Here is a 12,077-nt window from a genome sequence, read left to right on the forward strand (position 1 = left end):
AACTCGTCCGTAACGCTTATGTGAAAGGGGTCCATTCTGTACCAAAATCAAAATGTGGTCAAAAATATTCATATAGATATCCAGTCTAAGGAAACAGAAAATGCACGCCCCAAATTTCTCACAAATGACTCTGGTGATTGATTTCTTTGAGAAGAATTTCACCTTACGTTGATGATAAATGATCAAATACCGGCGGTAATCCAATACCGGCATTTTTCATTTCATTATGTTTTTCATTATGGATAAAATCGGCTCTGCAATCTACTCGCGAAGTAACAACTTCGAAAAACTAGCATTGGTTGGATTACCATCACATTTCCCATAATATAATGTTTTTTAAAATTTAAAAAAAAACAAAAAACAGCACGATTAATCGCATTCATGCTGACTAAACCAACAATGCAATGTGTTCCTTTTGCAAAGCGCGCTATGACGTGTTTTTGGTCTCTCCAGTTACTGCAAATCAACCGCCACTTTCGCAACTGGATGCCATTTTTAGTGTGTGCCGAAATCCATGAAAATCTGTCTACACCCTGCTCATTTCATAAATGTAATTCTTCAAACTATCTGTAATAGCTGTAATGATATTGGAAGTGACTAAAACTGAAGGTGTGTACAATTTGTTTCCAAGGTGGAATTATGGTATATTATTACACACACACCCCACCCCACCCCCGTAAAAGTTCATTTTTAATGTACCAAGGTCTAAGTGGCGTTGAAAAAAAAGTCTTATAATTTGAATTTCTAGTTGTTACTGTTACTCTCCATTTGTACACCCCCTCCTTTCCTTGCGGGGTTGGGGACCGTGGAGGTTGAATTGCCCAATGCACTCTATCAGGGCCGTAGAGAGCGATCACGGGCCCTGGGGTAAAAACACCCAGGCTTCTCCTACTTCTTGTTCAAACAAAATTTCTCTTTTATAAAAATAAAAAGTGTTGTTCGGCCCGGGCCCCCATACTGGGATATATCTAGTTGTCCCTTCACTCTGTCGCTTGTCTTAATGGCGACTAAATAAGACGTTTTTGACACGGAATGTGTAAGCGACCCACGGTCCACTTTGTAGAAACCTTGCACAAAGTCCCCTCTTCTTGCAAGAGGTTTGTGGGTTGGCGGATTGTACCTTCTTTCAAGGTGTCCGCTTAATTTGGTTCTCGTTATCTAGAGGTTGACCACCCTCGATGTTATTGACTAGTTCGAGTAAATATAAATATAATTGGTGAAACTTATAGGTGGAATAGATAGAGATCTGAGCAGAGATATAGAACAGACCAACACGAGCCCCCGTACATGTAAACAACAATTTAATCAATTACATAAAACAACTGTGAGAATTCATTACATCAGTAATATACTCTGCTTCTAGAAATAAAACTTTCACCGAATTACAAAACACAAATATATTTAAATAAAGTAGCCGATCTGTTTTACTGACAGAATTAGTTCATCATAGGATCGAGTGAACAATCGAAGTCAATGCCATGTACAATTGCATAACCTGCTTCTCCGGTTCACTCCACTTCCACTGTAGCTATTAATTCGACTTCCCTCTGTCTTGTCTCTTTCGGTCCTCAACTCTGTGCGTAGCACGTAGATTCACAGATACCTGGATCTCAGGATAATACGTCTCACTATACGTCTCAGAGATAATACGTTGCAGGATACGTCGCAGAGATAATACGTCACAGGAGCTATTTTCTCCCTTTTAAAAAATATAAATAGAGACAACCTAAGTTTTCTGTTGTTTATGATAACAGGGCATGCATTATCCCCCTCTCGTTATCAGATCTTACTATCGGTGCTAAACAGATGCTAAGGCTATCAGTCGGCTCCACCTGTCCTATAAGACCCTAGTTAGTTTAATGGCTTATTCATCATGCATTAACATCACACATTAACACCACACGAGGCATAACGGTTCCGAGCCAACCTCAGTTTACACAAGTGAATGATTGAGATACATATATTGGCTTACTACGTTATTTTAGTCAATACACACTCAACCTTAATCATACGTGAAATCTTCTAAATTCGGTGAATTCACACGGATTCTAGTAACTCATATTATCTAATGTAATGCATGAAATTCTTTGAACCTAATTTTTATGCAGACAAGACGACAAATTCAAACAATTCGTCAAACTTATCTAAAGATTAATGTACGACTTCAAATGCATAAACTCAACATAGTTATACTTCATAAAGCAAATTGATATAAGAATGTAGTAAATATATTCATGCAATTATAAGTAAATAAATTCAGCAAAGCATTATATATGGGCATCACAAATTACATGGAATTGTCACAAATACCTTTGAGCTTTCAGCGTTCCTCGCTTCTACCGCCAAATTTGTTCGTCGGTTTTCCTCGACAACAGTCCTCTTGGACAACAGTTTTACGAGAAAATTTCTCCCAAATTTACTCTCGGAGTAATCTTACACTTGTTTTCTCTTGCAGAAAAGCTTAGACTGATTAAAATTTTCGATGTGGCGATATTAAAACCAGGAAATTTAGTGCGGGAATAAAGCCCCTTATTTAGCGTAACCAATCAGAATTAAATATATCTGCCGCCTTTTTATAATAGGCGCCAAATCTGGGATCGATTTGATCTTCTACGTTGCGACTACTGGTTCATGGAAAATTTCAATTTTGACAGTTCCCTATGAAATCGAAGTTTACCGTGTCCCTAATAGTCCGTCTCGCTGATATATAAAACAAAAGTGTAATTAGGAATCACCACTGTCACCGACTAGATATTTAGAAATTCTCGCAGTATAGCGATTTAACAAGCCGCCTTCCTCCATAATTCTAATTATTTGTTCTCTGGTCTCAAACTAATGTGTTCTTCATAGATCGCCATAAATATGCTCCTTCACAGAATGCATCCCTCTATGTTCACGCTGTGTATGTGTTTGATATTTTAAAAGAGTCCGGTTTATATAAAAAGTGATTTAATTTTTAAGGATATTACGCTTTCTTGGCCCTTCTTTTTGGGTATACCATTTTGGGAATGCCTACACTAACTTGATACAGGGGCACTCCATAGCAATGACTGTGCTGATGTGCCATTAAATTATCCATCCGTACCTTCTGCAGAACCACTTGCTTGCTACTTTAATCTTCTTCTTTATTATTTCTTGCCTAACTTGGGTGGTCGTAGGGGCGCCACTGACGACTTTGCGACAATCTCTCTCCATTTTACCATTTTCTCCACTGCTCTTTGGGACTTTAAAAAGTCCATACATGTCAACTCTTTGATGTTACCTTCCTATCCTTCTTCTGTCGACAGCTACGGTGGCCTAGTGGTTAGAGCGTTCGCCTCTAATGCGGGGGTTGCGGGTTTAAACTCCAGCCGAGTCATACCAAAGACTTATAAAAAAGGAACTAACAGGTGCCTCGTTTGGCGCTCAGCATTAAGAGGTTAGTGTTAGGACCGGTCGGCCTGGTGTCAGGATATTGTGACTGGGTGGGACATCATGCTACTGGTGTATCTCCAGGTCGCTATGGCGAACATCCAAATTTGTAGATTTTTTACTTTACACCCTTACTAACCGTGTACAAAATCTTTTTAGAAAATTTGTCAACATCATTTCCTGGGTGAGAACCTCGTATCCCCTGATCCATGATTAAGCACGGTTCAAATGAAAGTATCAAAAAGTTAACATTTTATCCTTTTCCTGGTAGTAACATTAAGGTTTAAACAAACCAAGATGATTCTAAATTATTCAACATTGACTTTGCACATTTTGCGAAAATTACTGCATCGCCTGCCTATAATAACAATCAGATTAATCATCTATAGAGAACATATCACCTATATTTACATTATGATGTTTACTAGTAATATTATCGTGTTTTTTTTAAAAAAAAATGCAAACATCATTGGTCAGTGAGTTTCCCCCTCTTACATGCCCTATCTGAAATAAAATGCTCTGATTTTATCTTACAAAAGATTTTACAAAATTTTAAACAACACGTGAAGCCTTTACTAACTGAACTAACCCCGTCATGGGTTAATTAATGCATAACAAATTGTGGTTGATTTCATAGAACACTTGCTTATGATTGTTAAATGCGCACTATAACGTTTTACCAGAACTCAACGCCATGGAAATACTAGAAGGGAAAGGCTAAACAGATATCTGGTAGACTACACAACATTTGAAATAGGTCATTTCAAGCTTAGGACATTACCCTGACTTTAGGCATGAGGAAAAAGCCATATTTTAACACGACCCGAAGCTCCTCTTTTTTTGTCACAGCCACATCTTTGCAAGCCAAGATTCCGATAGCTAATATAATGACATATCGGAACCTTGGCTTGCGACGATGTCACATCTATTGGAAATATTGTTCTGTTTTATTAATTTCTTCATGTTTTATTCAGTTGGGTTATTTTTTCGTTATCTTATCAGAGCTAACTGCACGTTCTGTGGACTACACAGAGTTAAAAAAAAAAAAAAAAAAAAAAAAAAAAAACATTTTAATTTTAAGGACAATATTAATAGCTAAAACACACAAATAAAATTCAAGCTTTTACACACAAAAAATTGAGAAGCTTTTATGTCACGTGTGTCAAATACCTATTGTTTTGTTCGATTATACAAATTCATCTTTAATAACAATTCAAAACTAAATATATTTTCTGTAGATTGCAGAATTTTCTTTAAAAACCTCATTTCATATTTGAATGAAGTATTTTGGGTTCTAAACTGGACCACAAAATGCTATGTTTGATTTAACACGAAGCATATTACAAGCCCTACATTGAAAATTATTAAAATAGTTCTGATGAATGTATTCTTTTACTTAAATGAGCAGAGTCCGAGTTAGAGTTTATTTAAAAACTAAGTGAATTTTCTGCCAAACGCCCAATTCTTCTGGAAGCTTATTATTAAAATTATGCAGACAAAACCATAAAAGACCTTTTCCCCAATCCCAATTGTAATTTTAAGAAAAACACAGCTGTTTATTGATTTTCATTTATAGTGTGGTTTTTATTTACTTTGAAATAGACACAATAGTATCTGTATTATTTCCGAAGACAAGCAATTAAAAATAATTACAAGAACATTAGCATTAAGTTCTCTCTCTCTCTCTCTCTCTCACACACACACACACACACAGACACACACACATACACACTGGCAACTGTTCTGTTTTGTTTTTCAGATTACCGGTTGACACCGAAGTTTGAACGGTCTGGAAATCTGATCGTTTTCTAGCATAACTTGCGCACAAAACATAACCTATTTTGTCTTTATGGCTACAACCCAATTGCATACAAAAAGAAAGCCAAACACGATACATCAAAGTCGGAGATCTAGTTACGAATTGTTGTGCAGTATACGTTATTGATGTACCCTCTATGTCAGAGGTGTGAGAATGTGTTCTGTCCGGCCCTAAGGGCAAATTAAAACAACACAGAAATCTGGCCCGTGGACAATAGTTGTATTAAAGAAATGTGTTTGCGGCCCTCGAGTGGTCTTAGAAAATGCAATCTGGCCCTTGGCCGAAAAAGGTTGTGCACCCCTGCTCCATGTATTGTGATTAAAATGTGAACACACCCATACAATTGTATGATTCTATATTCAAGTGCATGTGAGCACATTAGTTTGAAAACTAGGTTACTACGACCATGCTTTTAACAATAGTTGGTTGTACCCACCGAGGAGAACATGCCTTCCAATAAAATGGGGTCTAAATCCGTAAGACTCGTTGGCGATGACTTGGGAATTTCGCATATACGATACAACGCTGTCACTTAATCTACTTACTCAGTTTCTTGTGTACTTTGGCAAAGCAATTGTGATCGCTAGATACGAGTGCGTGAAACATCATGGTAAATATCACCGCTTTTTATTTGGTGTAGACTGCGTTCAGATTCAGGTTACATGATGAACCAGTTTGTGGATATTGGACTATATTGGTCGCATATAAAATTGTTTATCAAGTACCACTCCAGAAAGCGCGCGGTATTCTCCATTGAGTCGACAAGGCTGTTATGCAAGCTGGTACATTTTGATAAGAGCGTGACCGAAAACTATCCTGGGTCTTAATAATACAGTGGGAAACATTTCCAACATATGACAATTCTATGCAATTATCTTCAGCAAAATACATTAAGGTTATATATGGAGAGAGAATATTAATGTACAGGTTAGAGTAAGTTTGATTCGTATTCTACCTAGATTTCTAACTCAAACCATGGGGGGGGGGGCAAAACAGCTGCCATAGCGTTTCGATCAAATTTGTATCTCCATCGAGGGAAAAGGTAACATAAACAAAACAAACACATAACATAATGTAAGATAAATTCTTACCTAAATATAACACTGAATGAAAGTGGAAATCTACAATAACAACAACAAAAATAGAATTAAATAGTGTGAGAAAGAAAAACAAATGACAAACAGTATACAAATTTGTAAACTACGTGTTAATTTGTGTTAGAGTAGGAATGATAACACACAGTGCACCACACATGAGAAATCAGCATTGACGCTGTCGAAAATTTCGGGTCTGTTTATTGACATATATTTTCTAGCTTTCGTTTAATTTCACAATCTCTGATGAACTTTTTGTATTCTGGCCATATTTCCGAGTTTACATAAGATTCATGCGCGTAAACAAAATTAATATGAATGCTCAAAACATAAAAATGTATTTTCAATTGATTATTTTTTCGTACTACTGTTCTGTCTGTGCCATTTTATTTGTATCCTACCTTTTATTACCCGGAATGTTAGAAAAATAATCAAACATGTTTACTGGTATGGGTAAGTGAAAGTCTTGCTGTTTGAACACATCAACCCTGGTCTGAAATCCGTTTCCTTGTCTTCCGACAAATGTTTGAACACTGTCTTAAAGTCTTACTCTGTGTGGTGATTATAGAAGATACTTGCTTTTCATATATCTCTGCCTGCAAAACAATGTATGTATGTATGTATGGATGGATGGATGGATGGATGTATGGATGGATGGATGTGCGTGCGTGTGTGTTTGTGTGTGTGTGTTATTACGACTCTTTGGTCTTACAATAAGAAATAGAAGAGATAACCAGCAAGTTTTGCAAAATTGAACAAATAATTAATTTCCCTATAATACAAAGTGAAAATAATAAAAAGAACATACTGTATTACGAAATAAATTCTAAATGATCTTCGAATTGCTAATACAAGTCCTAATGATTAAAGCTGTGAACAAACTTTAGTGGTATTCTAAAATAATATAACGCTAGAATTGTTGATGTGCCTGTGGTGGCATGTGTCATGGTGACATGCCAACAGTTTTTGTTGAATCACATTAATATAATCCAATAATATGTCCTTATTGGAATAATTCCCAGTTAATGTCTCTTTCCAAGAATGTTACTTTTGAGCACTTTGTATTTCCAGAAAATAATAACTTGAATTAAATAATTTGGATAAATAGACTCCAGCCCTAATGAAATAATCGACACAATACTATTACAACTGATTCTGCTCAGATCTTAAAGCACGAATAAATACTTGTTTCCATTAGTAAGATTATATGGTCCCACCCGACATCAAGTCACAATTAGCATTTTCTATTTTTAAAGAAAAAACAAAATAATATTACCTAATGGAAATTTCATTCTGATGGTTCCAAATGTTTACAAGATAAAATTTTAGTTATAATTAGAAGATCTAATACTAAAAAATATAATAATGAACATAGTAAGCACAATATCAATGAACTCGGGCAAAGATAATAATCCTAACAGTTAACCTATATCAACATAGAACAAATTAGCTGTGTATTAGTTGTTTACAGAATAAGAAAAAGGATCAATCATTCAGGTCAGGTCGAAAGTTAACTTGATTTTGGACAAGGTCAAGTCCAAAATATAATTATCCACAGCATATAATGAATCAAAAATAACAAACAATGCAAAGTATGCATGTATGTATGTATGTATGCATGCATGCATACATGTATGTATGTATGTATGCATGTATCTTTGTAGCCATTATTGGAGACTGTTCAAAATGAGGGGCATAAAATATTGTCATTTTAAATGACGCTGCAGTAGAACTTAATTACTAGGCTACATGATTTATGACCTATTTTCAAGTGTACGTGTAGCCTTCTCAGATGTATACTCTACGATCAATATTCTCCGATATTCTGTTACACAAATCTAATCAGTCTGTAGTTTCACAGCCTTTGCAAAAATGTCGATCACTATACTACTAAAGGTGAGATTAAACTTAATGACTTGGCAACGGCATCAGTAGAAAAACCAGCTACGTATGTTATTAAAAATCTGTCTATCGACTGGTCTGTCTCTCCATCGATCTATGTGTCTTTCCGACTGTCTTTCTACAGAAGGAACAGATTTTACCCTAACAAATTAAATACACAGTTTTTAATCTAATGAAGAAACAAGACTATAAATACGTGCACCTCTGTATTCACCTCTTTTTGTTACAGCCGTCACACGGCTCCAAACACAGTCATACCCATAAACCAAGATTTGAAAGTGTCAGACTCGGTACTATTGAGTTTGTCCATGAGCAGTTCAATTCAGGGCCACAAAAGCTAAACAAAGTCAGTTTTTAAACGTATAATCTCTATAAAAAAAATTCCCTGAGGTAAAAAAAATTCACTGAGGTAAAAATTTGGCAATAAATGCTTTACATTATATATATATATATATATATATATATATATATATATATATATATATATATATATATATATATATATCTCTGTGTGTGTGTATGTATGTATGTATGTGGGTGTATGTGTGTGTGTGTGTGTGTGTTTCATATCTGATACACTAATTGTAGTCATTTACAACTCGTTCAAGTCCAGGCTTATTAAATTTAACAATATATTCGTCGGTTATACATGTATAAACAAGACTAGTCGGTGTTGGTTATTGCCCTACATCAGTCATTTCCAAAGATATTGATCAAGTTATATTGAGTAAATACGAATGATCATGTTATATTGAGTAAATACGAATGATCATGTTAAATTGAGTAAATACGAAGGATCATGTTATATTGAGTAAATACGAAGGATCATGTTATATTGAGTAAATACGAATGAAAATTCCATTTTTCAACTAATATTAAGATCTTTTGACCTTTGACCTGTGTTACAACTGTACATCATAGCGAGAATAAACCCAATGTCCCCAAGTTACTAAACAGAATGAGCATTAAACTTGTGTTAAGGTTGAAAATTCAACAGTTTAAAGTTTTGATCTTTGTTAACTGAATTGCGCTATGATCATTAAAAACGGGATTAACCTAATTATATATTTGAAATTTAAGACAATATTTATTGAACTGTGTGAAGTAACTTCTTTCTGATATATGCAAACAGTTATCTGTAAGATCACAACATAGAAAATGCATTGCATTACAATCATAGGCATGTATGCATGAAATTGGAAAACTCACAAAGAGAAAGGTTCCGTTAGGATGTTATCTGGAAAACAAAACGATGTCATTGCTTCTTTACAATCAACTGAGAGCACTAAAAAGAAAAGAAATACCGCATTGTTCAGCCAACTCAAGAGAAGATATATTTTGCATTATCTCGGTGCTCTCTAGAAGTTAAGAGTCTTGGTCCATTTTAGATTTATTCAAATTGAGCGTCTGAGTAGTAAAAGGTATTCAACATTCAACATGCGTAAAATAATTTTAAAAAATAGCTATTCCCGACTGCATATGATGAGCAACTGAAGCTCCCGCTTTAAATTCAGAATTCGGAATCCTCATTAAATCTATTACTTTTAACAGAAAAATTGGGGCAGCAAAGGAAAGAGAGGGAAAGAGAAAGATCACAAAAATTCCCAAGCAGAGAGTTCGTCCGGTGAGTATGCTAAATCAGAAGTGTCGAATTTTCTCTTATGAGGGACAAAATATTTGCTGGACATGTGCGTATTTACAATTTGGTTTAAACAGCATATACATATCATACTATAAAGTACATTACATATCAGACCACGAGCTATAGACGACTAGTAGCAAATTTGTAAATACTTATCCTTTAGACGGTCATTAATAATTAAATCATCTTTTCCATTTCACCAGCCACTTTTATTATTAAAAAGCGAAATGCACGAAGAAACGGGCAAACAAACAAATGTTGAGGCCGAAAAGTGGGCAGGTCAAAGAGTAGGCCGAAAAGTGGGCAGGTCAAAGAGTAGACGTAAGAATAAATGTGTCTACAAAAAAGAAACGAAGGCCACATGAAGGTTAGAAACTGAAACGTTTTTATACAGCGAAATCGTTTGGATCGTGGAGAGCGATCACGGGTCCTGGGTTAAGAAACACACAGGCCTGTCCTAGTTCCTGTTCAAACAAATATTTTCTTTTATAAAATTAAATTTTTTGTTCGACCCATGCTCCCTTACGGGCCCGGGCCTCTGGGATATATCCCCGGTTGCCCCACCCACCCCTTGTCCGCCCTGGAAGCGGCTCATACAAAAGGTATCCAGCTGAAATGTTGGAGACAAGTAAACGACGTAACAATAAAATTTTGCTCAAAGCTGGCTGGCTGAGGGGAAAAAAATCTGTTTGCATTATTAATTCCGGGTGTCGTTGCGGGCCGGAAGAAATAACTCTACGAGCCTCATGCAGCCCGCGGGCCGCGTGTTTGACACCCCTAACCAAATGAGTAGTTGATAGATTCTCAACATTTGCAACCTCAAGATAAATCGTACCTCCAATGTGAGTGGCGAGTTCTCATTCGGACAACTTTGGCTATTTACGAAGCAAAAGATTAACAGATATGTTACGAATGATCGTACAATTTTTAATTCGTAACAGCTTTGTCAATCCCGAATTCAGTCATATCGCCGAAGTATCCAAGGTGAGCATAATATCATGATGTTTCTTTTTTTGCGGAGAAATTTCTGGCGAACACAATGCATGATTTTCTCGTAAATTGCCGCGCCAACATACAACCGGTGTATATTTTAGTCTTTCAGAAATAGCGAGGTATATCCGAATGATGTTCGAAAATGAAACCAAGAATTTTCTCGCGGTATTTTACCGAGAAGGACTGTGAACATGCGCACAGGCAATGCCTAGTACATGTACACATATTTATTGCGAACAAGAATAAAAACTAAAAGAAAAAAGTGTTTTTAGACTTTTGGAATACAATTAATATATTTAATGACTGATCATAACAGCAATCATAACACGGTTTGCTGAGTGTAAACGTTTACCGGGAGACTAAGGTAAACTTGCCCCCCACCTCCACCCCGTGTTTGATCCTAACCTGGAACTAGTATACAAAGAGGATTGGAGAGGACTGAACTCCCGGATAATATCACGCGTTATCTTTTGATGTTCAGATATGGTCTTCTTAATCATAAGATCAAAGGAATAGCGATGGTCACGGTCACCTAGCGCTATAAATATCAGGTGTTATTACCAAGGTTTAGACTTGTAGTTAGCTGTAACATTATTTTCAAGAAAGAAACCAATACATTCTGCAAATCCCATACTAAATGAAATTCTCATATCTGAATTTAATTTACACAAGATGAAAACCCCATTTCTCTTCTCCATTCTGATGCATTTGCATTGAATGTATGATTTATAAAACCTATATTTTCAACGAATTTACGCCTTAACTCCACCCACATGATGGGTACAACACTAAATTGACAGTACGAAACCTCACTCTCGACAGTATTCACTCGTTAACCAGCCTGTAATGTCCGAATGCATGTATACATATCTGGAGCTGAGACGCATCAGCTCCATTCGTAATTTTCTTTCAGTTAATGCCACTAAAACACGTTCCTTAGTACTTTCAAGACTCGACTATTGCAAATCGATTCTTTCTGGTTCGTCTCGGTATCTTCTGCAGAAATTTCAAAGAGTTAAAAACACGACTTCTCCGATCATCCTTAGAGTACGAAGAAATGAACACATCTCCTCCAGCTCTGTAACATTTACTCACTATTCGTTCCGGAACCAAACACAAAATCTGTTCATTATGTTATATTTCTTTTAGTGGCTACAGTGCAATATACATATCTGACCTCATCCATGTGTATACCACACTTAGAAACTTACGCACC

Source organism: Sinohyriopsis cumingii, chromosome 3 (genome assembly GCF_028554795.1).
Source record: "Sinohyriopsis cumingii isolate HCF-2022 chromosome 3, ASM2855479v2, whole genome shotgun sequence".
NCBI lineage: Eukaryota > Metazoa > Mollusca > Bivalvia > Unionida > Unionidae > Sinohyriopsis > Sinohyriopsis cumingii.